The 26,334-nt window shown below is 44.1% G+C and overlaps 1 protein-coding gene across 12 annotated transcripts in view; it reads left to right on the forward strand.

Moving 5' to 3' along the window:
• PLEKHA6 (pleckstrin homology domain containing A6) overlaps nucleotides 1-26,334 on the forward strand; it is a 197,362-nt gene that overhangs the window by 46,705 nt on the left and 124,323 nt on the right. Inside the window, exon 1 of one of the 12 annotated variants that reach the window (XM_079982328.1) lies at nucleotides 15,986-16,326. The exons of the other annotated variants lie outside the window; for them this stretch is intronic. The gene's annotated coding sequence lies outside the window, so the exon portion shown is untranslated. Of the gene's footprint in view, nucleotides 1-15,985; nucleotides 16,327-26,334 lie in introns of those variants that run through there. 12 annotated transcript variants of the gene reach the window in all.

Consider the following 26,334-nt stretch of genomic DNA (forward strand, 5'->3'; position numbering starts at 1 on the left):
CAGCGCTGGCCCCTGGCCTCTTAAGTGAGATGGGCGCACAACCCCAGAGTCTGTCAAGACTGGCCCGTACGGGCAGGGGTACCTTTACCTTTACCTTTTTAGCTGAAAGGAGGGAGGAAAGGCTGAAGCCTGGAGACTGCCCAAGTCCATTTCCCAGGGATCTTCCCTCTTGCCTTGTAGGAATGCCTGTTTGTCTCCACTTCCATTCTCCCCGTACATTTGTAAATAAAGCAAATATTTCAAGGACACCATATGTGTCTCCAGAATGCTTTGATCCAAACACAACTAATTTCAGGCGTGCTGCACCTGGAGCTTCTTACCCTCTGGGGATGTGTGGAATAACACAGACACTGTTGCTGCATCCTGCAGTCTCTTGGCAAGCCAAAGTGTGCAGTTCTGCAAAAGACACCTGTAGCTCAGGGATGGCCACAGCCCACATGTCTTGCCGTCAGTCAAAGCACAAACAACTTGCCTTTGCTGCACTGTATTCCCGTGGGAACCTGCCACTGTTGATGTGCCTGGGAGGTGATAGAAGGTGAGAGGCATATCCCACCCATGGGTGTGCACCTGTCAATCCTGCAGGCAGCCCACCCACCTGCCTTGCCATGTGGATCCCTGGCCTTGACCTGTACAGCAGAGCTGTCCTAAGCCAACATTACCCAAACCATCCCAGAAATTCTTCAGTGGATTACACCGCAGTAGCAATGGCTACAAATTCATTGCTGACAAATGCAGCCAACTCTTGGTCTCTGTTTACGCCTATGAATTCCATCAATAAGAAGGGAAGAGGGGGTCACGAAACACAAGGCAAGATGAAATGTTAGTTTGGATGGTTCACTTCTGCCTCAAAACTTTTGTTTGTGCTTATCCCATCTGTATGCCTTGGGGATTTCTTTTGGGGCTGTTTTCTGACCTTTGCAAGCTGCTATTTTAGGGAAGAGGTTAGGAGGGTGCCTGACATCTAATAATAGGCTCCTTTTTATTATTAGGCTGGGAGAGGCATTTGGAGGCAGATATTTCTTCTTCTGAGCCTTCAAGCTGCTGTTCCCTTCTAGAGAGTGCTAAGCTCAAACATGCATAAATGTGCAGGTCAGAGGGGCTCTTTATGTCCCTAATTTGCTGCCACATGAACATCACTGTCCTGGGTGATTTAGAGGTCCCTGTGCAATGCAACTTGCTCTCTTCATGCACCCCCTCACACACACAGCCCAGTTTGCCAAAAGGGTTGGGGAAGACCCCTGAACAGATCTGGGAGTGTGTGTGCATGGGAATGTGTGGAAAGAGGAAGTCCTATTGTACAGGTGGAAGTCCTTTCAAGTAACAGGACAACTTGATTTGATAGAACGCCAGGTAAATTTGGCTGGCTTCTAGGCAGCTGTCCTTAATAGCCCCTCACGGATGATGTGTCTACTTGCTACACTGAAACAAAACTAGAAAGCCAGGTTACCTTGGCATTGCAGTGACGTTACAACAGATGTGCAGGCCCAGTGAAAATGTTTGGTGTCATGAAATGCATGTTTAGATCCATGTTGCCAAAGATCCACATTGAAATACACCTGGCTTGTAGTTTGCTAGTGTTGATCATGTGAAATGATGCTATATTTTTCAAGTCTTCTACATGAAGGTCTTAAATCCCTCATTTATTTATTTACAAAATAAACTAAAGATAAAGAGTGTAAAGAAATACTGTTACAGCAGGTTGAAAGCAGAGTAAGGTTGTACATTATCATTGAACTTGCTGTTCCAAAACATTACAAAAGTACCCATTTCATCTCCATAAACCTTAAAGTTTTAAATTTGAGGAGAAGGGTTGTAGCTCAGTGCTAGTCACCAGTTCAGTCTCCAGCATCTCCAGGTAAAGTTGGGAGAGAACCTTGTGTGAAATCCTGGAGAAGTGCTGCCAGTCAGTGCAGACAATATTGGCTCGATGGATCAAAGGTCCAATTACAGAAGTAAGTGTTCAGGGAAGTAAGTGTTCATTTACCATATGCGAGAATTAAGCCTCAGCACAGTTCCTTAAAAAACCTGAACAAATTTGGGCAACCCTATTCTGTAGTTCTGTTTTGGTGGGCTCCTCGCCTGCTTGGCTGGGGTGTGTGTGTGTGGAAATGTGGCATCTGCTGAGTTTCTTCATTGTTTCAAAGCATCAGATGTTGAGAGTCAAAATATCCAGGGTCCTGAGCCTTGGAAGAGTTGTTGCATAATAAACAAAACAGGGAGGGGAAAGCCCTCGCGGCAGTTCAGGTTCCTCGTGTTTGGCTCCTGTTCTTTTGAGCAGCGTTGTGTATTCTTTCAGGTTGGCTGAGCAGCCGTGATGAGCAATTCCATTTTGCAAACTAAAGCAGCCGTCTCTTCTGCTCCCCCCGCCTTGCCTTTCCCCTCCCGCTTTCCCCTCTTGTCAACAGGAATCCTCTGCCAGCTTTTTATGAGACAAATTGTTTGCTTTGGTGTTTTTTTGAATCGGATAGATTGTCTTATTTGGAAACAACAAGCAACTGTTGGGATGGGAGGGTAATGAATTTTTTACAGCTCATCAGCACGAGGGACCAAGAATGCGGTCAGGAGAGCCAGCCATGGCACAGCTTTGCCAGTGGCTTGGTGTCTTGACTAGAAGCCTCTCTCAAACCTGTGACAGCTCCTGTTCCTTTTTTGTCTAGCTGTGGGCTCCCCCAGCCCAGCTGTGAATCTCAGATCTGTCAGAGATCCCATCCTTTCTTTGTCCTAAATCACACCCCTCCTTCAAGAAGACTGCTTTTTTAAAAAATTTATGATTGGTCCCTTACCTTTCCCACCCCGACCTGGCCACAGTGATCCATGCAACGGTCACCTCCAGACTTGCCTACTGTAACTCGCTTTACATGGGGCTGCCCTTGAAACTGTCCCAGAAACTCCAGCGGGTGCAGAATGCTGCAGCGAGGCTCCTCACAGGGTCCTTGCCATGGGAGCATATTCACCCAGTGCTCTACCAGCTGCACTGGCTCCCAGTGGACTATAGGGTCAGGTTTAAGGTGCTGGTTTTGACCTTTAAAGCCCTATGCGGCCTAGGACCCTCGTACTTACGGGATCGCCTCTCCTGGTATGTCCCGCAGAGGACCCTAAGGTCCATGAATAATAATAGCTTGAAGGTCCTGGGCCCTAAGGAAACCAGACTATCCTCCACCAGGGCCAGGGCTTTTTCAGTGACAGCTCCGACCTGGTGGAATGCTCTGTCCCACAAGAGTAGGGCTCTGCAGGACTTGATCTCCTTCCATAGGGCCTGTAAGACAGAGCTCTTCCGTCTGGACTTCAACTTGAATTCGTCTGATCCTCTATTCCCTTTTCCCTTCCCTCTTCTATGAAGAAACCCTTTCTGGGACCCCACATTTAAATTCTTCCCTGGTCTCCTTGCTGGCCCTAGTAGGACCAACTTAGCCAGTTAGCCCTGGCAATCATTTGATGTCTACTGACTGGGGTTTTTTTCCCTCTCTCAAAATGACCCCTGAATTTTAGAATTTTATTGATACTGATGCTGCATTTTATGTTGTATTTTATGCTGTTTTTAAGTCGCATTTTAATCAATGTTTTATATTTGCTGTTAGCCACCCTGAGCCTGGTTTTTAAACTGGGAAGGGTGTGGTATAAATAAAAAATTATGATGATGATGAAGTTTATATCCCACCTTTCCTTAAGGAGCTCAGCTCAGTACGAGTAACCAAGTGTCAGGTGTAGAGAAGCACAAGTTGATCATAGGTCATTACATTGTGGCTCATTTAGTTCTGGGATCAGCAGTGTGGTGTGTCTGGGCAAAGTGGTGCCCTTGAGGACTTCCCCTGGTGCCTTCAACACTTCCTTGTGTGGGGTGGTTGTATTCTTTCCCACTGTCTGAAAAGCAAAAAGAAGCGAAAGCTGGAAGAATGACTCTCTTTCCCACTTTCTTTTTCAGCTCTATGTGATTTTTAATAGTTACCGTAAATTGGCACCTGAGTTAATTGGCTAGCTAAACAGAAAGCTGAGTTCCTGAGCAGGCAGGGGGGAAAGGGGGGCATTTTGGGAGACTGTTGGGGGGAAAGCAAATGGAGAGGAAGTGGGGTGCATGAATCAGAGGGCAGAAAGAGGGACTGGAGTCAGATAGAAAGTATATGCACACACAAACACTTGAGATCTAGTAAAACTGTACATTTTCACTATACATTTACTGTACTGTACAACTGTACATTTCCTCCCATGGACTGTCTCAACTGACTGTAAAACTCATGGATCTGGTGCTGTCTATCACTGCCATGGCACAAAAACATGATTGGTAGCATGGATCTTTCCCTCCCCCACAAGGTATTCTCTCAAAACCACCATCAAATCATAGGTTACCTCTGTGACTACAATTGTGTTCTGTGATTTGCTGCTGGTTTTGCTACCACCCTATGGAAAAATCATGAATATCCATGGGGATTTGTGCCATAAATCAATCTGGCAGGCACCAGATTGACTATTTTTTTCCTGTGCAGTCTAATAATAATAATAATAATAATAAATTTTATTTATATCCCGCCCTCCCCAGCCGAAGCCGGGCTCAGGGCGGCTAACAACATTAAAACAGTGTGACATTATAAAACATTATAAAATGAATTAAAATCAAAATTGATGGCAACCATAAACTAAAACTTTGTAAAGATTGCCAGAGGAGGGGGTCAGGCTGCGCCCTGACCAAATGCCAGGTGGAACAGCTCTGTCTTGCAGGCCCTGCGGAAAGATGTCAAGTCCTGCAGGGCCCTTGTCTCTTGTGACAGAGCGTTCCACCAGGTTGGAGCCGCAGCCGAAAAAGCCCTGGCTCTAGTTGAGGCCAGCCTAACCTCTCTGAGGCCTGGGACCCTCAAGGTGTTTTTATTTGAAGATCGTAAGTTCCTCTGTGGGGCATACCAGGAGAGGCGGTCCCGTAGGTCTACCAATGTGAGCTTTAATTTGATGCTGATATTGGAGGATCCAAAACAAAATAATGCAAATTCCATTTTAATTCTACAGAATCTTTGCTTTTCCATGGTGGTCTGGGTAAAATATATGTATGGGATTATCCTGCTCTTTCCAGGGCAGAGGTCCGTGCTTTAATGCTCCATGTCTGAGCACCCCCACCTCTGAGATTTTTCCACAAGAACTCCCTCTTTAAAGCTGAATCGGAGCAAACATCAATTCAGCTTTTCTGCAGATTGACGTTTGCTCCAGTTGAACTTTAAAGAGCAGGTATTGTGGGTAAAGCTCTGGAGCAAACAAGGGCACTCAGACATGGAGCTTTAAATTGCCCAGAAAGAGCAGAAGAAAGGTGTGTATCCTTTCTTTCTTGGGAAGGAGAGGAATCTGAGGGAGTGGGGTGAGAAGGAACCAGATGGGGTGATGCCCATGGCCCTTTTCCAAAATGTGTAATGTGCCCTCAGTTCCAAATAGGTTGGCAGATCCTGACTGTCCGGTGGGAGACACCACAATTTGCCAGTGAGCAGATTCCTTCTCCATAGGGAGGAATCAAGGTCTCCAAACCACAAGGCAATAAATTCTTCTTTCCCAGACAGAATAGCTGAGATGGAGTTAAACAGCCTGTTCCTCGTTGTGCCTGAAATCTCAGGTCAGGAGGGCAAGACCTTGCATGCCAGGGCTGTGGCCTTGGGGGTAGAGGGGAACCTTTGACAGGCACGTCCCTTCCCCAGCTTTTTTTCTCAGGAGGGAGAAACAGATAAGAGCTGTTGATCTAGGCTTCATCCCACACCCAACTAGCATATTAATAAGCATTGGTCAGTCTTGTTAGGAACTGGCAGAGACAGACAGCCTTCAGTTGACTTTCAGGTGAGCATATTGTGTTTGTCCTCTAGGAATGTCTCAGTGATGTGACAGGCTGCTGTCTGGTTGGCAGGACTGCGTTCTCACATCCCACTTTCAGTTCCTGAAAATAGTATTCTATTTAGATTGCACATGTAGAAGTGTAATTCCCTGAGCATGCTAAAATTAGTATGTTTGTATTTTTCCCCCAGCACTCTGATGTCTTTTTCTAAAAATGTAAATCTTGTGAGTTGTTGTGTCTTGCAATCAGTCCATCCATCCACCAATCTCATTATTATGGTCAATTACCAGTATTCAAAAAGGAAGTTTGTACAAATATAGAAAATAATAGCAGATGAAAGAAAATAAAAAAATGCAGCTATAAAAATTACAAGTATCTGTGTCATGCAATAGAATGCCAGGCATAGAAAATGAAATTATGAGTTTACTAAAATTAGTCCCTGGTGAATTTTACATGAAGCAGTGCAATATGTAGCTAGCCTGGAAGAGATGAATGCATTCTGATCAGGAAGGAATAAAAAAAAGCATGAAATGCACATGATCCTCCTGGGAATTTCCTTAAAAAGGGTTCAGTAAAAATGTTATATGTATCATGATAAAAAGAGCATTGCGTAAGAACATGAGTTATCAGTTCTACCTTTTCAGATTCACAGGGCCATTTACATTGACAACAGCAGATATTTTGGCAGTACTTGGAAGCGACACTAGTAGGTATTTAAATATGTTGCAAGTGGTACTGGTAATAGTATTTCTGGTACAATAAAAACAACATCTATATCATAATGCTGAGAACTCTGGAAAAAAAGGTGGATTTTTTTTTTGGGGGGGGAACTGCTGATGGAAGAATGTTTAAATGCATCAGAGTAAAGGCTTTTGTCTTGCAATATACTTATGAGTATTCCAATAAAAATTACTTCCATTGCTGTAATGGTTGTAAGGGGTTACTTGTGCGTAAGTTGCTTTCAATTCCGGTTAGATTGCCTGGCTCACCATGCCTTGGCTGACAGCCCACACTCCGTGGCCGGTCAGTCGCTTGCAGAATCCGTCAGTGGGCGTTTCTTGAACCTCTTCCAGCATAAGAGCTGTTTGACACCAAGTCTCCTCCTACTTTCCCTGCGCGGAACTCGTCTGCGCAAGTAAGGGGAAGGCAGAGGCGTGTCAGCGCTCTCCCCACTAGTCTCCGGTGAAGGGTCTTGGAGCCCTGTCTCCAAATCCTCCATCTCCTTCTCTTCTCTACTGGTGTTACGCTGAATTCCTTCCCCCCTGCTGGTCCCCTCTCCTGCATCGTTTTGGAGCCTTGCCTCCACCTCTCGCTCTGATGTCAGTTCCCTGACAATTGCATATAACAATTATTCTTCATAATATTTCCATTCAAGTGCTTTGGGCTATTAGAATTTTTATTTATACCCCGCCCATCTGGCTGGGTTTCCACGGCCACTAGATACTTCATTCATAGGTGGTTTGATTGAAATCAAGGGTATTTAAATTAACAACTGAAATTACAGTAGAAATAAGGCCCATTTAAAGCACCAGTTTAAAGCAAAGTTCCCACTTGTGCTTTATATATTTCATATAGGACAATGCACATTTCTTAGATAATCTGTCAAAATAAAATGTGTTAATTTACAATTTAAGAGATCATTAAAACTATGAGGATATGCTGTGTACAATGTGTGTGTGTGTGTCTATCTATCTATCTATCTATCTATCTATCTATATCTATCATCTATCTATATCTATCTATCTATCTATCTATCTATCATCTATCTATCTATCTATCATCATCTATCATCTATCTTGATGTTTTGTTTTTACTAACTTTAGAAAATGCTGCATGATACACTGCTCTTTAATAGATACTGGTAGCTTTGTGCATTATGTATGTCAGAAGCTAGTGCTGGTTGTTACTGGGCAAAATAGTTTATTTCTAAAAGATGAAAAAGAAACATACTTGCTTGTTTATAGAGAGTAAATGTTCATAATTGGAGAGCTGTGCAAATTGCAGAGCTCAGGTAGCTAACAAGCCCCAAAATAGGAATATTCAATATCAGCCTGGCAGACACAGTACAGTAGATGGTTTTCCTAGTGATAAACAGGATGGCCTCTCCTATAGCCAAGGGCTGGATCCCAGCACTTTTGATGACTTGCCAGTCCCTGCCCTCCAGTGGACCATGTGATCTATTGTGGCATATTTGTAATTTTGCATTATGGTTCTTCTTTCACTTAAAAAAGCAGCTTTTCCTGGCTGGGTTGAGAAGTAATATGAGATCACAGTGCATGCACTGTCCTGGGGGTTCTTCTGCCCCCCCAATAGCCAATTTTGGAGGTAGGGAGCTTCTTTGCAAAAGAAAAAGTCCTTGCACAGGGTTTCTGCTGATGGGGCTTCTTAGATGAATGCCACTCCATAATTCTTTGGGGGTAGTCACTTTATTTAAATGTGCACTGAATGTGCTTTAAATATATGGTGTGGATCTACCCAAAGGCACTGTAGGGAAAAGACATGTGCCGGAGACATTTGGAAATGGAGATGTGTCTATGGGTGTTTATATGCTAATACTAGAAAGGGCTTCTCCTTTGGGCAATACGTAGCCATGGCTTCAAGTTTTTTGTTTTCCATGAGTTCTGGAGTTGTTTTTCTTTAAACAGCCCCTGGGTCTTCCAATCAATTGTGTGCAGTCCAGGCCCTTGTGCTTTGATTTGTCAACAAAAGGACTCAAATATTGAATGTCTCAAGGTAAAAGCAGTGGAATTGACACATTGCTGTGGAGTCCTTGGCGTCAGTGTCGCATGGTGGAACTGCAACATCCCTGAAAACAGTTGAAATTCCAAAGTCAGATTTGTTCTTCCAAGGTATGAATCCGAGGGATTAAGTCATCAGGGATTATTGGTTCAATGGCATTCCTGATGGTCTGAGGGCACTACCAGAATTATGGAGATTCGCCTCTAGGCTTGAGTGACAGCAAGATCTGAATATGCCAAAGAGAGAACTCTCTTTGACCTACCAGAAAGTAGCAGCAATTTAACATGCCAGCGAACAAAGCAGACTGGCAAAAACACCTGCTGCCCTCCAGTAGGGAGGAAAGTGCAAGGAGGAGCTTGCAAGGAGCCTGCAGCCGCATGGATCGAAACAGGATATACTGCATCCTTCACTGAAGTAAAAAAGCAGGCTCTGCAGTTAATTAAGGATCTGTACATCTCTCTGGCTCTTCCTCAGATATTTCATTTTCAGTGAGATAAGATAGATATAAACACCCAGGTGGCTTAGGAGAGACCTGTGTTCCTTAGGCCTCTTTTTAAAAAAAGGAAATCAAGAGACATACATGAATGTGTGTGTGTGTGTGTGTGCATTTGTGCATGTGCGCAAATGTGTGTACTCACATGTGCCAGTCCTGCAGTTAGGTAAATCTAGATTGATCTTAACAGTCTTTCAGGAAGCTCCTCTTTAGATGGTGATGTTTATTGCTTTACTTGGGAATGTGGAAGCCAGGTTTGGTACATCTGAGGACCTTGCTGCTCATTCTGCTGAGTAGTGCCCTGGATTTCTGCCTTAAAATATTACCCTAATGGTGCCACTCATGTGTGTGTGCATTTTCCCCTACCTCACGGACAAAAGACACAAAACATTTGAGCATCAACAAGTTGCCAGGTAAATTACTGTTGACTCATCTCTTGAAATAAGAGCTTGGGTGAAGCATCTTCTTTCATCTGAGCCCCCCAGATTCATTGCAAAACCAACCAAAGGCCTTCTGGCTCTACTTCCATAACCCAGGAAGGTTCAAAAGCTTAAGAATGAGAGTTTATGTGCCACTCACTAATGGTGGGATTGCACATTCATTCTCCCTGAGCTTTTCTGTTCACCCAACAATGGTGCAGCGCAAGTGGCAAGTGTGACTTTTGCCTGGGTACCAGACAGTGATTCTATAAGTCATTCAACCTGTGTTACTGCTATGGCTATTTTAATGGGTATACAGAGACCTCTAGAGACACATAGAAGTGCCAGTTTGCTTTAAGCCAACTGATGAACTTCCTGCCAGCATAACACTCCAAGAGCTTCTTACCCCTTACCTTTTGAACCCCTTCAATTGCCTGCCCAGCCCCATGCAAATCCTTCTACCCTGCAAACCTGCTGTGCAGCTATTCCCAATTTGGGGAGCAGGTGAATGAAGCCCTTCCAAAAACAACAGGGGAAGATCCTGCCAAGCACATTAAGCCTGTGCCCTGTGCCAAAGGCTAGGCAGGGAGAGCCAAGCTCTGTTCTCTGTGAGGCGTTGAGACTATTTCTTTTGCTGAGTAAGTTTCTCTTATAGGAAGTAAATAGGGATCCTTGCAATGCTGGTGTGAGGCAATGCTGCAGCCTGCCTTGGCCAATAACCTTAGCCATCTCCTGAGTGTACATTCCAGAGTGGAAATACCTCCTGTGTACTTAACCCAGATTTTGCCTCATTCTTTCAAAAGTCACCAAACAGGTGTGGTTGTTAAATTGCAACTATCGCTGTACAACTGGGACAGATTCAGCAGACTGTCTGCAGCTTAGTATCTGCTTACAGGCTCACTGTGGAGTGGCAGCAACTTCACAGAGAGTCTACAATCCGTACAATCTGGCCATGCAGCGAGGTAAGTGTTAGCACCTGCCTTCTGCCCATTTCTATTTGGTTTTTAGTCCCTGTATTCATCTTTATCACATGGCTGGTACATTTTGGAATAAGGCCTACAGTGCTTTGCCTATAGCAAATGGATGCCCAAATGCGGGTTGTAGTATCTTCTATATTAGTCAAGAGGGTCTTTTTAAATCTGCTTCTCTTTCCAATTTCTTTGGTTGGCTAAGCTAAATTAACACATGCTGCTCTCGTGGAAAAAATAAAAATTAATATATAGTTCTGTAAAAGCCCATTATAAAACCATTTACACTTTCATGGGAGCCTTACAAACAAATTAATAAACTATGTTGAATCACTTATGGCACCCTTTATCTCCTCTGTTATTTCTTTTGCAGAGAGTATGAAGCCCTTTAAAGCTATTTGACTGCAGTCCTGCATCAGGGATAGTCAATATGGTGCCCTCCAGATGTTGATGAACTCCAGCTCTAGTTAGTTCCAGCCAGCAAGATGAGGGATGAGAGTGTGAATACAGGCACATCTGGAAAGTACCACAATTGGCTACCTCTGGCCTGCATTTGTCTGCATTTTTGTTGCACTTTCAAAAATTACTTGCACTGTATCAATACTAAACCTTAAAATAAAAGAAAAATTCAATACACACCTGAAGAATTGTGAGATCTAGTTACAAGGCAGTATTGTCCCAACCAAAAAGTACAACACAGTTACATTCCTACATTGTACGTTAATTTCAAAATTTCTATACGGGGAATTGGTTGATCATGTAGCACTTATTCAAAGCCTTTCTGCTCACCGCCAAATGTTTAAAACTCCATCTAGGTTTTCTCAACTATTTGCATGCGACTTCTTGGGGGAAAATACAGCCATAATCCAAAGCTTTCCCAAACCACAACAATTAGAAAGACCAGAACATCTTACTTTGTGCTCCTTTCTTGTTCCTCTGGAAACAGTGAGGAGAAACAAAGACCCCAAATGCCACTGATCAAGCCCCCGAGAATGAGGCTATGTTTCACCTATTCAAAATACAGTCTTGGGAAGGGGAACATCTGGCCATTCAGTTTTTCATAGCAGGGAATGGGATCAGCAGTCCACTCCTAATTTCTCTGTTGGCCTTCCTGGAGGCCAACAATCTGTTACTGTCTTGGGAGAACAAAATAAAAAAATTCCTTCCAGTAGCACCTTAAAGACCAACTAAGTTAGTTCTTGGTATGAGCTTTCGTGTGCATGCACACTTCTTCAGATACACTTAAACAGAAGTCACCAGACCCTTCTATATAGTGAGAAGGTGGGGAGGGGTATTACTCAGAAGGGTGGTGGGATTGGGTGATTGGCAGATAGCTGTGATGAGCCTGTTGACGACTCTTAACAACTGCAATAGGTCTTACAGGAAAAGGCAAGGGGTGAGAAGGTGAAAAATGGCTTTGTCATGTATAATGAGATAAGAATCCAATGTCTTTGTTCAGACCAGGTCTCTCCATGGTTTTAAGTTTGGTGATAAGTTGCAATTCAGCAGCTTCTCTTTCCAGTCTATTTCTGAAATTCCTTTGTAATAGAACAGCTACTTTGAGATCTTATATAGAATGTCCTGGGAGATTGAAGTGTTCTCCTACTGGTTTCTCTGTCTTGTGATTCCTGATGTCTTGGGAGGTTTGCTTACATAAATTTTAAATGTTTTAGTCAAGAATGGGACTACATGGAAGCATCTTGTGCTCCTGTCTTGGTGCTTCCACGCACAATGGGAAGCAAGTCATAAGGGGATATAATGTGGCCTGTGATTTCTTATGCCAACATCGCTCCTCCTTGTGTTTGGACTGTGACATCTCTGCAGTCTACAATTCCCCATGCCTTTAATATAGATAGACTGGGCATTACATAGCAGGACAGAATTCTAAAGAAAGATGTGCTCTCCCAAGCCCACATTCCCAGCATGCTCATACTTCTGTCTCAGCGACGTCTACTCTGCCACAGAACAGAAGATGGCAGGATCCCCAAGGATGTGCTCTAGGGGGAGCTGGCTTCAGGCACTAGGCCCATTGGCAGACCAACTCTGTGCTACAAAGATGTCTGCAAATGAGACATGAAGGCTGGCAACATCAACCCTGCCATGTGGGGGAATCCCTTGCAGATGACCTCAGTGCCTGGAGACGGGCAGTCAAGTCGTGTATTCACAGCAGTGACCAGAGGAGAAATGACTGCTGGGAGGAGCACAGAGAGGAAAAATGCCATGGTGCATTTGCAGCAGCACAACTGGATGCCTTCATTTGCTCCAGATGCAACAAAACTGATCTCTCCCACATCAGGCTCTGCAGCCACAGCAGGCGCTGCAACCTTCCAACAGCTTGACCTCACTCCTCCATTGTCTCCTGAGACAGATGGATGGGCAGAATCAGCATGATCCAGATCCTGAAAAGCAGTCTGCTTGGCTTTCCAAGGATGCTTCCGCAGGATCAGTGAAGAACAACTGGACTGTGGGCAAATCTTCTCCCGTTGTTTCTGACAGAAATAGGAGGAAGATGTTAGCAGGGTAAAAATAAACTCTAAAAATGTCTTTCCAGGTCATCTAGTTCCATTTCCCTGCCACCATGAAAGGATTGTTCCCTCCAGCAAGGAAGCTTTCTCAAAAGCACTCAGATGAATTAGTTTGCCTTTTAACAATGGCCAGATTGTGGGTAAACTCCATCCGATTTTAAATGCAAACCCATGGAGCAGGCATGCTTGCTGTTTGGCTGAAAATAAATGTCAAGTAATTTTAGCAGTTCTTTGAAAGCAAGCTCCATTTAAAATGACATAGTGTGGTATATTTGAGCCAGCTGGCTCAGAATTTCTCAAGTTGAATATCCCATTGTATACAAGCATCCTGAATAACAGGGACATGGACTAGGAACTTTAATTATCCCATGAGATTTGGGGGCTCTGTTCTTCATCCTTTGCGTGCAGAGTGGTCTGTATTTAATGACTTGCATGCAGGTTAATGCAGAGAGCCAGTGTGGCAGTGTACAGTCTGGACTAGGCTTGGGCCACCAAAATCTGGGTTCAAATTCTTGCTCAGCTATGAAGCTTTGTTCTCAGCCTAACCTACCTCCCAGGGCTATTGTGAAGATAAAATCAGGGGAGCAGGGAATGGTGTATGCAGTCTTGAGCTCTTTGGAGGGATGGCAGGATACATGCATAAACAAATAAATTCAATGCAGAATTTTGCAAGGAGGGGGTGGCTTGCAAGGACCTGAGACTGCAGCCTAATTCCTGCTAGCACTGATTCGAGATTAGCACAAATACTTTCCCAATTTGTTGCGAGTGAGTTTCAGGAACTGTGCACATCCACAAATTTATGATGATGTATCAGTTCCCATTGTTCATTGTGTTTAGCCCCTACAACAGTTTTTTGAATTGTTCTTTGGAAGTAATAGATGGTTAACTAAATTTGGGGAAAGGAAGAGAAGTCAAGCACAAGGAACTTTTATATCAACATCACATTCAGGAAATGCTCCTTTCAAATTATTGTGGGACTTGCTTCTTAATCCTCCAGCCACAAGTGTAATTTGGGATTTCAAGTTTTGACGTTCTTCACCTTGATGTCTTTTCATTAGAAATCTTTCATAGTACATTTGTATGTTATATTAATAAAACATTTGTGCCAAGAAAATTTTGAGGGGGCAGAAGAAGAAGAAGAAGAGTTTGGATTTGATATCCCGCCTTTCACTCCCTTTAAGGAGTCTCAAAGCGGCTAACATTCTCCTTTCCCTTCCTCCCCCACAACAAACACTCTGTGAGGTGAGTGGGGCTGAGAGACTTCAAAGAAGTGTGACTGGCCCAAGGTCACCCAGCAGCTGCATGTGGAGGAGCGGAGACGCGAACCCGGTTCCCCAGATTATGAGACTACCGCTCTTAACCACTACACCACACTGGCTCTCAAGAAGAAAGCTGTAGTGTGTGGTTTCTTGGACAATGACTGACCTCCTATATATGTTGTTGGTAAGGGAAAAGTAGATAATAAAGGAGAATTCCTGAATGACAAAATCCAAGTTTGGGGCAAGTACTCTTTGGTGCGATCTAAAATCTCAAAACATGCAACGAAGTAAAGTGTGAGAACTTGGCTTATATTGGTGAAAGTTCCTAAATTATTGGACACAAGAGAAGCTTGCTAGAACCATGTGTCCTGAGATTGGAACAAACAGGGCTGGATCTAGACACGTCAAATAAGTGATTCAGTTAAATGCATCGTAAACTCATACAGGGAAATCTGGTAGGGAAAGACAGGACTCCACAGCGCCATCTGGTGTCACAGTGTTCTATCGCATGTACAACACGTATAAACACTTTTTCTTTACCAATCTAGCTGAGTCCCAGTTTAGACCTCACAGGTTAAGGTTTTCAGGTGTACTGGAGGAACAAAGCCTTGATTACCTAGTCCATTCCAAGGTGAGCTAATCCTGGCAGGACAATGTACTGTACTCTATGGCATTAACCCCTTCAAGCATTAATTAGACTTAAGCATGATGGCTATGAATTAGACTTAAGCGTGAGGCTGGTTATCCCACACTGTAGACCTCTGGCTGATCATGTTCCTCTGTGGATGTTTTTTTTTAACCTCTTTTCCCTTTCTCTCTTCTGTAAAATAAAAGGTGATGTGCATTAATTAACTGCTATTTATTCAGTCAATCTCTTTATAATTATTAATTGATTGAGTAACAAAGCCATATTGTTTGGAACGTTCAATTGTTTAAGCACTTGGTGAATTAACCCAGTTATCATTTATCAAGTAATTACGGCTGCAATCCTATGCACTTTTACCCGGGAGTAAGCCCTATTGAATAAAATGGAACATACTTCTGAGTCTACATGCAAAGGATGACATTATATGGCTGCAACCCTAATTTAATCTCTCTGGGAGTAAGCACCACTGAATTTAATGGGACTTCAATCTGAGTAGACACGCATAGGTTTTTGTTACAAATGAAATAATAAACCTTAATAACTTTTTAAAAAGAAAAACCAAGTTGAGAGTGCTTTGCAGATTCCCAAGGCTTTGCAATTTTCAGATTTAACATTTAAATAGCTCACCCACTTTGATTCATAAATTTGAGACACCTAATTTCTCTCTCCTCCCAGCACACCCGCCCACCCCCAGCAAATTACTTTAAAACTTATGAATGAGAAGCTTCAGTGCAATGCTGCTTCTTTTAATAAATAAAATAATAATAATAATAATAATAATAATAATAATAATAATAATAATAATAATAATAATAATAATAAATTTATTTATCTGTGCACCTTCTGGAATACTGCTTCTCCCTTAGCAACGTAAAAGCACTTTCCCAAAGCGAAGATAAATGGAATGTCAGTTTGACGCCCCTCGCCTGAGCATTTAATCGGCTTTTGTTGCAGACTTTGCGTGGCTGGGAACGGCGTGTGGGTTTGCTTTTGACAGGTCCCTGCCTCGCTCTTTCCCTGGCACGATTGTCTTGGAGCGTCTCTCCAGTTTTCCGGCGCGCAGCTAGAGGGCTGCCTTAGCTATTACTAAGCGAGCACAGAGGGGTGGCGAGAGAGAGAGAGAGAGAGAGGAGACTGAATGGGTGTGTGTGTATGCGTGTGTTTATATATGACTGGCCCAACCTGCAGTTTCAGATTTCAGACCTACTTTATCACTCTTCTAGTTCCTGCTAGCCTTTGGATGTTGCACGCTGCCTTTTCGCTGACGGATCTCCCGGGACGGAGGAAGAAGCTGTGAGCGCTTCTCTTCTCCTTTACTTTCTCATTTCTTCAGCAAGAGTTTTTCCCGCTCCCCCCGCCCCACCCAGCTGTCTTTTACCCAACCTCCACGTTGGACCCTGCCCTGCAAGAGGCTTATTTTTATTTTTAACCTCCTCGCGTCTCAGCACTGAGGGATGCTGCCGCCTCTTCCTTGAAGGTAAATCCAGGTGTTCCGTTTGTTGACGGTTGTACTTTTTGGCTTCACAAAAAGATAGACTCTTGCTGCTTCTCCGGACTGTGTGATCCAGCCAGCCAGCAGGGTTTAGGTGTGCTTGTCAGCTAGTTTTTATACACCCGGTGGTGGTGACAAAAGATGGCAGGAAATGGCAGGTGTGTTTAAACAACTGCAGCTAGTCCTCATGGATGCGGAGTCCGGATTGGGGTTTGATGTGCCCAGAACCTTCAGTGTTATCTAGAGATGAACTTAAGCTCTAGTAATACAACCAAGAGTGTTTGAAAACTGCTCAAGGCAGGGGTCAGAGCTTGGAGGTGGAAGCCGTGGCATTTTTGCAGTTCCTTCCCTGCTGCTTTGCTGTTAAAATAATATGTGCTTTGTATGCTATTGAATGCCAGCTTGATGTAAATTCTAAGACTCCCGGCCTTGGTTTTTGCACCTGAATCCTTGCACTGTTTGTTCAGTAGCTTTGGAAGTTGCTTAACACACACACAAGGCATTTGTGTGCTCAGCACTAAAGGGACTCTTTTGGGGGGCTGCAGGAGGTGACCCCGCAGTGAAGATCTTGGATAACTGAAGGCAGCACAGAGTGATGTGGTTCTCTTTTTTACTATGTGTGGTTGCATATGAGCTTTTGTTGGGGGTATTGCTGCTGTACAAATGGCATTTGTCTAGTTTGCTAGCAATAGATGGGAGAGTTTCAGCTGAAGCTTGTTGAAAGGATGGAAATGCCTCCAGTATCTGTTCCCAAGAGTCAATGGGCTTTTGGCGTAATGGGGTTGGTCCAGTGGTTTTTGACAGCTGACCTTGCTGTGCAGGGTTTTTACAGGTGCCTTTCAAGTGACACACTCCCCATTGATATACCTGCTTTGTACCCGTGTGTTCAGATTACTGGTGCATTGGGTTTATACCCATATGGGAGGTTACCTGAAACTGTACCTATCTGGCTGGCACACTGCCATCATGATCAGGAAGTGGAATTCAAAATTTGTTGCTGCACAGAGTCTGTCGCCTTGAAATATGTTAGCGTTTCCCGGGCAGAATGTGTAACTGTAAACATATACACATTCTCAACTAAATGTGAAAAGGGGCTTTTTGGGTTTTAGGGAAATGCATATTAGTGAATGGATTACTTGATGCCGTGTGTTACCAGGCCCTTGTTGATGTGCTCACTGCCCCAAACTATTCAATGCTTTATTCACCATGTTCCACAATAAAATACCTATTTTTCATCTGAAATGTGAGGGGACATTCCTGATAGCTGATAGCTGAGAACACACAGACTCTGGTTATAGATTCTGTCAGTGAGTTAATCTGTGGCAAGGCTGATGCTGGGGGACTCTGCCTTTGGAGCAAAAGGTAGGACTGGCAGTGCGATCCAATGCATGTTTGCTCTGGCATTAGTCCCACTGCAATCACAACTCTCCCAGGTAAGTGCGTATAGGATTGCAACTTTAATTTTACTGACCCGTTTCAGGTCTACAGTTTTTATTTTTGAAAATTATACTATAGGCACCCAAAACCAAGCACCTACTGCCATTGACTCCAGTGAAAGTGATGTAAGCACTTGCTTAACCATCCAGAATCATAAAATTGTAGAGTTGGAAGGGACCCAAAGGCAGTGGCGTAGCGTGGGGGGTGCAGGGGGGCCGGCCGCACCGGGCGCAACATCTGGGGGTTAGGGTTAGGGGGCGCAAATCCATGGGTTAGGGGGCGCAAATTACTTGCCTTGCCCCGGGTGCTGACAACCCATGCTACGCCACTGCCCAAAGGGACCCTGGATTGCACCCTTTGTGTTTTGTTTTCTTGCTGCTTTCATGTGATTGTTAGCTTTGCTTGTAAGTTGCCCCGAGAACCTAATGGCAAAGCAACTAATATATATGATTAATAAATGAATACAGTAATTATGATTTGATACTGTTGTCATCTACAGACATGTACTCTGAGCAAAAGAAATATTTCTAGCCTAGTGAACAATGCCAGTGACTAAATCCTGAGATAAAAGGCAGAGGTCTCTCTTTGAACAGCTTTTTCAGAAGATGTTTTACAGCAGGGAGAAATACTACATTCCTAACAAGTTTCTTAAAAAGTGAATATGAAATCTGGGTTTGAAATGCATGTGTCATAGGGAAAGATGTCCACAACCATACACAACGTCTGCAGTCATACAGCCAAATCAAAGTGAAAACTTACTGGCCTGTGTCAACATTATGACAGAAGATCTGTGCCCAAGTGTGCCCACTTAATGGTACAATGCCAACTCTCTTTAAGGTGCTTCATGTTGCTGGTGTGTACTGATTTATTCATTTTTTAATCTACTGCTTTACCTGCCATAGTACTTACTTGAAATCTGTTGGACAACTTTGTTTTCAAAATTGGTATTTTGGAACTGAGATGGCCCTGATGCAATTTAGAATGTCACATCTTATATGAAAACATGCTTTTTCAGCTGTAAAAAAATGAATTTGAAGTTGAGATTTCAAAACCTTGGTGGGGCATACCATGAAACTGCATGGATACAGGATTTTCTCATTAACATGTCAACTTGGGTGTCTTAAAGATTTTAGATATAAAATAAGAGGGTTTAATTGTCCTCTAATGAACACTGGAAAACGTTTGAGATACCAAATATCTTAGTGGATGTTGTTGAGGAAATGGCACTCTTAGATCTACAAAATCTCAGAGGATTTATTGTGAGCATCAGGGTTTGCAGGTTTGTCTCCATTGGGCCTAGGTGCATTCATATGAATGTCCTGCAGAGTGCTTCCTTTCTATGCTGCAACCAACACATTGAATAGTGATATAATGCTGAACCAAGACATACTTAAGAGCTGAGAGGTTGTGTTATGAAGTTTTTGGGTCCTGTCTCTTTGCCACGATCATCAAGAAATGATATCCAGGCATGCTAGGCAGACAAAGAGAGCAAGGCTATGTACAGTATATAGGGATGAGCTTGGTTCTCTGTGGCTCACTTGGAATTCTGTATCACAAATTTGTGTTCGCGGTTGGGGAGGGGACAGACCTACGGTTTGCAAAACCTACTAGTCTTGGGTTTCATCTCCTTTACAGCTGGAGGGCATCATTCATTATGCAGAAGTGCCACTTGGGTGATGGTGGGTAGGAGAATCACATCCAAGTTCCTAAGGCAAGCTTGCATGTATTCAGTGCAGAAATAAAGAAATAAAGGAAAGGGGGAGCAGTTTATCGTAATAGCAAGTGGTGGGTGCTGTGTCTTGATAGTTTATTATAACTATAGCAATGATATCAAAACAGGTTAAGCGAACATTTTTCTTCCCTCCCCACAAGCAAAGAGATTTGTACCTTACCTAGTACTGTGTTTAGAGCTAGAGCATTAACCACTTAAAAGTGTTCATGAAGAAGATTAAAAAGGATTAGGCAAATTAATGGAGAACAAGACTATCAACAGCTCCTAGTCATGATGGCTATGTTCCATGTCCACGATCAGAGGCAATATGTTGCTGAATACCAGTTACTCAGCATTGCAGGTGGGCAGTGTGCTGTGGCCCACATGTTCTGCTTGCTGGCTTTCCCTAGGCATCTGGCTGGCCACTGTGAGAACAGGATGCAGGACCAGATGGGCCATTGGCCTGATCCAGCAGGCCCTTCTTGTGGTCTCAACTCTTGTGTGTTTGTTTGAATGCATACGTACGTAAATGTGCAGGGTGACCATGCACCCCAGTCTCTCCAGCCCTAACCTTGTACAGTGGTACCTCAGGTTACAGGCGCTTCAGGTTACAGACGCTTCAGGTTACAGACTCCGCTAACCCAGAAATAGTACCTCAGGTTAAGAACTTTGCTTCAGGATGAGAACAGAAATCGTGCTCCGGCGGCGCAGCGGCAGCAGGAGGCCCCATTAGCTAAAGTGGTACCTCAGGTTAAGAACAGTTTCAGGTTAAGTACGGACCTCCGGAACGAATTAAGTACTTAACCCAAGGTACCACTGTATTAATTTTCATACTGCTCCAATACCATTTCATAATGAAAACTTCCATCTGAACTGGGAGCTGCTGAAAAAGCCCATTACAGGTCTTGGCTGCTGTGACACTGGGAGAGGAGCTAGACTGGTAGGTTTTTGACATCCTGGTTCTGCACGCTTGACACACAGAAGCCATACAAATCAGGAACTAGTAAGCCAGTCCCCTTTTGTCGATTGCTGGCTGTCAGGGCCAGAAAGAGAATTTGAAAGGTAAGCTGTTTTCTATCCGTACACTCAAAGCTCCTGGTTTGCATTTTATGTTTAGAACTGAGTGTAGGCATTCTCTAATATTATTCAGGTTTGCCAATTCTTAAGAAAGGCTAACTTTTTGGGGGGGGAGGGGGGAGAAAATCCAATAATATTTAGTCCCTCAGTGAATGTAGCCTGTCTGGCTTGGATTTTTCATTTTGTTCCAGACACTATACATATCCTAGAAAGCTAACAGACCAATCTTAAAATGTCTACTTGGAAGTAAGCCCCATTGATTGCAGTGAGATTTAACTCTCACAGAAATCTTTCTAGGATTGCAGTTTAAGCAAATGAGTGAAAACGTATTTAATGTCACAGTGTAAAGCACGCATAATTACTTTTAGAGGGCTGATTCATTTATTTTAAATATTGGAATCTCCAGTTGTCTTGGCATCTGAAAAAGAAAAGTTACGTGATGCCAATTTTACAGGTTAATCAGCTTGGTCTTCGATCAACATTAATTCACCCAACCTCTCCCACTTTTTAATCAATCTGCTCAGTTGCAATCACTCCCTTTGCCTTAATTGAGCTTGCAATTAAACCTAATTTCCTCTCTGGAAAATGCCCCCACTCCTATAAAAGTTACTGATTTTGCAGGCTGGGTTGAAACTAAATCAGTCCTCACCCCCATCCATACTCATGGGAAGCTAGAGGGGTGTGTGGAATGTGTTTCAGCAGGGCTGGTTAATGCCTTGATGGCTACCTGTCTGTTGCAGCTCTGAATTTATCAATATGCTTATTGACACAGTGTTAGTCCCTCGGTTCCAAAGGCTGGATAGGATTTCCACATAATCTGACCCAGGAATGGCATTCTTGGCAAAAAAGAGAGAAAATAATCTAGAAGATAGATTTTTGGGACTCCCCTCCCTCTGGATCTTCCTTGATTGGCTACCACCAGGTAAATGAACTGGATGTGATGTTCTTGTCCTATGGTTGTATCTGCAAAAATTCCAATTCTATTCTAGGCTGTACCCAGAGAAGTATAGTTGGACACAGGGGAAGTAATAGTACTGCTCAATTCTGCCTTGGTCCACTGGCAGAGGAACAGGGGTGCGAAGGGAGCAGACTGCCCCCAGCACCACCATTCTGGAAGGGTGCCATCCTGGCAGCCCCCCCAGACATGAGCCACCCCCCGCACGTTGGGTGCCACGCCCCCACAGGTGGCACATCATGCCCCCAGAACATGCGCCCATGCCCTTGCGGGCGGCGTACCACGCCCCCACCTACTCTCTGCCTCTGGGAGCGGAGCATGCAGCTTCACCACTGCCTTGGTCAGACCACATCTGGAGTACCGCACCCAGTTCTGGGTGACACAGTTTAAGAAGGATAGTGACAAGCTGGAACGTGTGCAGAGGAGGGCAACCAAGATGATCAAGAGTCTGGAAACCAAGCCTTATGAAGAACGGTTGAGGGAATTGGGTATGCTTACCCTGGAAAAGAGGAGACTGAGAGGAGATATGATAGTCATCTTCAAATATCTTAAGAGCTGTCACATAGAAGATGGAGCAAACTTGTTTTCTCCTGCTCCAGAGGCTATGACCTATGCCAATGGATTACAAGAAAGGAGATTCCAACTAAACACCCGGAAGAACTTTCTGAGGATAAGAGCTGCTCAGAAGTGGAATACACACCCTCAGAAGGTGGTGGACTCTCCTTCATGGGTGCTTTTTCAGCAGAGGTTGCATGTCCATATGTCATAGATACTTTAGTTGAGATTCCTGCATTGCAGGGGTTGGACCAGATGACCCTTGGTCTCTTCCAACTCTATGATTCTCTAATGCTTTATGGCTACCTGTAACCTGCTTCCTCATCCACACCTGTAGTCATCCAGTATCGGCTCATGGGTCATTGCAACACAATTGGTTAATATACTTGGGCTAACTTCCGGTGGTGAAACATTATGCAAACGTGATTCATTAATTTTATTTACCTATGATATGTTTTTGTACCCTGCTCTTCCTCTGATCCAGAGTACAGTGTGTCATGCACGGCTCATGCTGGAGGAAGTACTCAGACTCAGATTTCATTTTTTGCTAAAAAATTTAATGTCCAAATCAGTACGGTACATGGGACACTGGAGCAGCAGGTGCATGGCCTGACCAAGCAAGCGAAGACATTGGTCCATCAGCTAACATAACATAAGGAAGTGGTGCAGGCACAGTTTCAGTGCAGCAAGCAAGATGCGTCTTGGGATTGGCCAAGGAAGCAGGAATTCCTCCTACTGAGCTGGACACGAGCTGTCTGTTTGTACTTGTCTGTGTCCTAGGCGACACAGAAGGTGGCAACAGCAGCTCGGAGCCAGACTAGGTGCCTCCTGGGTAGGCAGATGTTCATCACTGGGGTTTCTGAAGGTGGTGGTGCCAAGCTCAGAGGTAGAGTGGGTGGTATTGGGACTGTGACTGAGGCTGGCAGGGGGTGGCTTGGCAAGGAGCTGCTGGGTGGCAACCTCCCTGGGATCAGAATCCTCACCTACAGTGTCTTCCTCTAGCAGCTCTGATGTTTTTGGGGCACAGACACAGCTAGCTCCAACCTGATGAGTCCTCTCCCTTAGGTCATCAGCTGGCAACTTTTCAAGATCCTCCCATCCCTTCTTCTGATCTGACCAGCCCCTTTCAGGACATCTCCTCGGGGCTTCTGATGTAGGACAGCTTCACTTAGTGAACCACTAGAACAACCATCTAAAATAAACAAAGCAATAAAAGCAAACCCTCCAAGTGTCCCTATTTTCTAGGGACTTCCCTTATTTAAAGAAGCCATCCCGGTTTCTGATTTGATCCCGGAATGTCCCGCTTTTCCTTAGGATGTCCCTATTTTCATTGTAGAAATGTTGGAGGGTATGGAGTTAGCCAACTCCCAAGCCGCCTGGACGCAATTCTGTATAGGAAAGTTTTTTAATGTTTAATGCTTTATTATGTTTGTATATATGTTGGAAGCTGTCCCCAGAGTGGCTGGGGCAATCCAGTAAGATGTGTGGTGTATAAATAGTAAAATTATCATTATGGATTGGGATGTTCATATTTTCATTGGAGAAATGTTTGAGGGTATGTAAAACCACTGCATTAGCAGGGCCAAATTCTACATTAGGAGAATCAGATATGATACATGGCATCTACTTGACTTTTTCCATTTGATGGGCTGCCCAAGATACCTCAAGATGCTACAAAGCAGCACCCTTACTACGTCTTTCTTGCGGCTTGTGTTAAAGCTGATTCCCTACAGAAACTAACAATATGGACCCAAATTCTCTCTGTGCTATTTCAATTCAACTGGACTCTCGTTGTGCTTCCATCCCAGGGACAATACAATATAAACCCCTTGCTGAGCCCTGGATCTATGGGTAGAATATCCTCCAATATTTCTCTGATGAAAATAGGGATGTCCTAAGGAAAAGCGGGACATTTCGAGATCAAATCAGAAACCAGGGCAGCTTCTGTAAATCTGGGACTGTCCCTGGAAAATAGAGGAGCTTGGAGAGTCTGGCAGCTGTTTCATTCAGAGGCAGCTCAAAATTTGCTGCCACCTGAGGCAGAACATCCAAACGGTGTTCCCCACAGTGGTAAAATGACTGAATTAACAGGGAATGTGCTGCCTTGAATGGTACTCCTCCTCTGAGTCACTGTGCCTTAACGTTTAGGACCTGCCTTGGTTCCGATGGCAGCAAAGTTCAGGTGCTAGTCAGAGTTTGCATCCCTGCAAAACAACAGCAGCAGGGAGAAGTCTTGGGAGAGTTTCCCAATGGGAACAAGAGTTAAAATCCCCCCTGCAGGGAGCATGAGGAAGAAGGGCCATCCATGCAGTCTGGCGCCGCAAAGCAGTAAAACCGCCTTTGGGGAGGCAGCTTGCAAGGTGAGCCAGAGTAAACAGTACATCGTGCCTTAATCTCGAGCTGCCATCAAGATAAGGCAGCAGAGTAACTGCCACTTGCCTCGCCCAGTTGTGTGGGCTTTTTTCGTCAACCCACACCTTGGCACCAAGGTGTGTGACTGGCTCCTTTTGAATCATCACAACATCCGTTAAAAAGAAGGAGACACAAACAAACAAGTGATTTTTTAAAAATATGTGGGTGGCAGCAAACGTTATTGCTGCCGCCACCTCCCTCCCTGACTTCCTTGTCCTGCTCTGCTGTTGGTGCCATCTGAGGCCTGCTGCTTGCCGGTTTGTTTACTAACACTGATGTGCTGTCCTTGTACAGCACAGGTGGCTGCTAGCGCTCGCTAAAGCTCTCTTGTCTATTTCTGGCACCGGCCACTTCGCTTGGCCTCTTTCTCTCTTTCATGTTGCTTCTGATAATGATAATCGGGCAAGGAATGTCATTCCAGGTTGGGAGCTGAGGGTGGCCTCCCCCCCCTTTCTTGGTACATCTGACCATGAGGTTTTGTTTAAAGGGGCAGTGCCCCAAGGATATCAGAAGGGCCACTAATTAAAGCTGATGATTACTGTTATTACTCAGTCTTGCACTGTCTGGCAATCTTCAAAGCAGGTTTGGAAATAACTGCAACATGGCTGTAGAAATGCCTGCTTGGTTGAGATGCAAATAGATGTCTCTTGCCACACGTTTCCTCTTGTTTATCACAGCGACATTTTGAAACACAGTTGGTCAAGAGTGGAAGAGCCAGATGATCCATGAAAGCTACCTGCTGATCACATTTCCTGCTCTTAGGCTTGCTTGTTACTCCTTCCAGTGTTAAAATAAGGAAAATGCACCCATAGTAAGGGATTACTGTATCACTGAGCAAGTGGTACCGATTTAGGAGTTCTGGTATGGTTAAATTATCCTTGCTTCCTTTTGAATCAGAGTCTAGCTAGTTGTAGCTGTAGTACAACACTCAAATCCCTAGACCACACTGGCTGCCCCGTAGCGAATCAAGTAATGCAATCACAAAGAATCCCAAAGCAGTATTGAAAGACTTCTGCACATCTTTTCCAGAGAAGGGTTCTAGATATAGCATGTGCACCATGCAAGCAAAAGCTGCCTAGGATTGCATTGTCCTTTATCCTGATGAAATTGTGGACTCTGTGAGGATCGCATTACCATTTCCTCAGGTAAACTCTTAATGGCCTCAGTTCTCCTTCAATCCCAAAGAATATCTAGGTGGTGAAAGCAGTAAAACTGAGCTTGGCAAACAGTTCTTGTAATCTTGGGCTGACTTCTCCTGGCCAAGGTGTGGACAAAATTGCTGAGTTGCATCTTAATGACAGGCTTCAGCCCCAGAACTTCAAAAGCCCTTGGGGGCATAAAAGGGTGTTTAATGACCAGTTGGGAGTGCGCGTGTCTCATTATCTCAAGATCATTTCAGGCTTGCGAAATGATGATGATGCTTCTTAACACAGTTACTGCACCTGTTTTTCTGCTGCTTGCAGAAATTAAAGGGAACTGGCTCAATTAAGCCACAATCTGGGATGGAGACATTCTGGCTGCAGCCTGTCAGGGGGTTCCATCCTCATCTTTGCTGCAGATGTCAGCATCTCCGGTGTTGCTGCAGAGATGTAGCTCTGTTTATTCAAAGTACAGGCCTAGATAAATATAGTTAGCTCTGTGTTTGGTTTCTAAGGGGTATTCGTATGCTCATTAATGTTAATGCGCACATTTGCAACTAGATCTGAAGTTGCAGCTATGTAAACGCTGGACTCGGTAAGATAATGCACATTTATTCCCATTCATTTTTTTAATTGCTTTTTTGCATTAATGATTCAGACCACCTTGGTGCTAACCAAAATGAGCAATGCAGCTTCTTAAATGTCTG

Source organism: Podarcis cretensis, assembly GCF_951804945.1.
Source record: "Podarcis cretensis genome assembly, chromosome: 6".
NCBI classification, from domain to species: domain Eukaryota; kingdom Metazoa; phylum Chordata; class Lepidosauria; order Squamata; family Lacertidae; genus Podarcis; species Podarcis cretensis.